Here is a 3,321-nt window from a genome sequence, read left to right on the forward strand (position 1 = left end):
TCCTTTCCTTTTCTTTTTTTTTTTTCCCTTCATTTTTAACCTCTGGTCGGCGAGGTCGACCTCGCCGGCAACTGGCGAGGTCGGCCTTGCCCACCCCTGGCGAGGTTCGACCTTGCCAGTTGCCGGCAAGGGGTTGTCCTCGCCATCGCTGGCGCGGCTTGGCCCCGCCGCAACTGGCGAGGTCAGCCTCGCCCAGAAGCGGTGAGGTCGAACCTTGCCAGTGACAGAGAGGACGACCCCTCGCCGGGGGTGAGGCAAGGCCGACCTTGCCAGTTTCCAGCGAGGTCGACCTTGCCAGCGGCTGGTGGGGCCGACCTCGCCGACTCTCACCTCCGGCCGGTCGCCGGACCGACGACCGGCCAGAGGTTGAAGATGAAGGGAAAAAAAAGAAAAGGAAAGGAAAAAGAAAAGATAAGAAAAACTAAAAAAATTCGAAAAAATAAAAAATAATATTAAAAAATTAGTTTGGGGTAAAATTGTCACAGGTGTACCAGTTTGGGGTTTTTGGTGGTCAAAAAAATAGTTCGGGGTAAATCTGTCACAAATGTACCAGTTTGGGGTTTTTTATGGTCAAAAAAATAGTTTTGAGTAAATCTGTCACAAGTGTACCAGTTTAGGGTTTTTCGTGGTATTAACCCTTCAGTTTATGATCGGAAGCGAAAAACCCAATAACTGAGCAGCGTAAAAAACTTTAGAGCAAACAGCAACAGCTGCTTCATCTCCACCTTTGCCTTTCATCTTTTACCAGCAACACTCGACGGCGAAGTCACTCACCGGAAAACAAACGCAGTCAGGGTCGGCTCCGGCGGCGCAGCGCCGGTACCTCTTCCCGTCGCCCCCGAAGAGTTAGGGTTCTCCTGTTCTTCGAAGGACAGGTGCAATGGAGGGAGCCCTAGCGAACGCTTCTTCAATCGCGGACCAGAGGTAGAGGATCGAGCAGTACAAGCACATCTTGGCCTCCATCCTCGCCTCCAACGACATAGCCCAGGCCAAGAAGTTCATCGATCACAGTTGAGTACTCTCTTTCGGCCCCCCGATAAATTGCCCCTGGCATCTCGTGACCACTGGTGTGAAGTGTTGTTCTCTTGCTAGTATCGAAAACTAGTTCGTGAATGCTATTCTTGTTTTTGTTCTTTTTGCGGGGTGGGTTGGTTTTCAGTGCTCTCCGATGATGTCCCGCTCGTGGTGTCGCGGCAGCTGTTGCAGAACTTGGCCTAGGAATTGGGGGTTCTGGCCCCGAAGACGCAAAAGGAGATTGCCCATTACACGCTCACCCAAATACAGCCTAGAGTCGTTTCGTTTGAAGAGCAGGTTGAGTTTTTACCATTCGCTCTCTTATTCAGCTCCCCGAAAAGCACGGATGTTGAGCGAACTTGATACTAGAATCGTTTGTTCTCATTGATGACACCTTAGGGCGCGTTTGGTAACGCTTCTATTTCTCTATTTTTCTGTTCTTCCGTTCCTTGGAACAAAAAAAGATCAGAAATCCGTTTGGTAACGCATTTTATTTTTCTATTTCCTGGAATAGAAAAGTGGCCAAGAAATAGATTTGGAGCAGAAATAAGAAGTAGAAAAAATCTACTTCTTTGTTCCTAGAAATAGAAATAGAAATAGAAAGATCTGGTCCTCAAGCCGAGACCTCAGGTCCTCCTCCATCCTCCGTCGACTGCAAACCGTCTCAAAGCACCGGTCCGGTCCATTCTCGGCAGAAATAATAAAAAAAATTATAAAAAATTAATTAAAATATAAAAATTTAAAAAATTCAAAAAATTCATAAAAATCAGAAAAATTCTCAGAAAATCCATAAAAATCAGAAAAACTCAGAAAACCCATAAAAATTTGCAAAATTCCGAAATTGAAAAAATTAAAAAAAATTCATAAAAAGCTTTCTGGAAATTAAAAAGAGACAAATTTTAGGAAAGTAAAAATTTTTAATAAATTTTTCCCCAAAAAAAATCAAAAATAAAAAATTCACATAATGGCTTAGAATAAATTAAAAAAATCCGAAAATTCTTAAAAATTAGAAAATTTTCAGAAAAATCCCATAAAAAATTAGAAAATTAAAAAAATTCCCAAAGTTCATATAAATCAGAAAAATTCTCAGAAAATCCATAAAAATCAGAAAAACTCAAAAAACCCTTAAATATTTGCAAAATTCCGAAATTGAAAAAATTTAAAAAATTTCATAAAAAATTTTCGGAAAAATAAAAAGAAACAGATTTAGGGAAAGTAAAAAATTTTAATAAATTTTACCCCAAAAAAATATTAAAAAATTCACATAATGGCTTAGAATACCTGTGGCCACCCACTTTGAGTGAAATTTAAATTTTTGAGGTGCCCAAAGATTCCTTAGTTTAGGGATTAAAAGGGGTTTTAAACCCCTAAAAAGAATTAGACAAATCAATAAATCATGCTTATTGATTTTTTTCACTTATAACTTGTACTTATAGTTAAATAAAAGATATAAATTTGAATGCAAAAAATTGGGAATAGAAATTTTGTGCAGTTACCAAACGTATTTCTGTTCTTTTTCTATTCCAGGAATAGAAATTTTGTGCAGTTATCAAACACAGTTCTGTTATAGAAATAGAAATTTTGTGCAGTTACCAAACGCATTATTTTGCTCAGAAACTCTTCCAGGAAATAGAAATAGAAAAAACTATTTCTGAAAAGAAATTGTTCCCAGAAATAGAAACGTTACCATATGCACCCTTAATAAGTACTACACTGTCATGAATTGTTTGAAGATTGATCAATCAATTTCGCTCTACCCCTTTGAGCATTTATATTGGAGTAGAGGGGAGCTTAAATTCTAATATATTGAAACTGTTGATGGTTGCTCCTATCTGAGTGGCAGGTACTAATAATAAGAGAGAAGCTTGCAGAATTATATGAATCAGAGCAACAATGGTCAAAAGCAGCTCAAATGCTTAGTGGCATTGATCTAGACTCAGCAATGAGTTATGGGTGCAAGTTTAATGTTCACCTTCGTGCATTTAGCTCATGATGTATTTGTATCATCATCTCCATGCAATATTTACTGGCTTTTGCGATTTTATATCTAAATGGTTTAATATCTTCAGTCGACATTGAATCTTGTCCTATGTCATCAGGATGATAGATGATTCTTTCAGATTGTCAAAATGTGTCCAAGTTGCTCGCCTATACCTTGAGGTAAGGATCTTTATACAACAACTTTTTTCTGAAGTGAGGGTGGTCAACTCGTGATGCCTATGAACCAACAAAATTCGAAATACTAGGGTTGGTACTGGAAAATGTTCCCAGTGAAAATGGAAATGAGAACACCTTTTGTTTTCATTT

The 3,321-nt window shown here is 38.9% G+C and overlaps 1 long non-coding RNA gene across 1 annotated transcript; it reads left to right on the forward strand.

Annotated features, from left to right (window-relative positions):
* Window positions 1-779: 779 nt before the first annotated feature.
* Window positions 780-2,961, forward strand: LOC115686443 (uncharacterized). Its single transcript, XR_004006353.2, has 3 exons — window positions 780-1,010; window positions 1,160-1,311; window positions 2,858-2,961. It is a non-coding gene; the product is annotated as an uncharacterized LOC115686443 (long non-coding RNA).
* The last annotated feature ends 360 nt before the right edge of the window (window positions 2,962-3,321 follow it).

This window comes from Syzygium oleosum, unplaced genomic scaffold (genome assembly GCF_021117445.2).
Source record: "Syzygium oleosum isolate NSW1041296 unplaced genomic scaffold, Sole_v2.1 Sole_v2.45, whole genome shotgun sequence".
NCBI lineage: Eukaryota > Viridiplantae > Streptophyta > Magnoliopsida > Myrtales > Myrtaceae > Syzygium > Syzygium oleosum.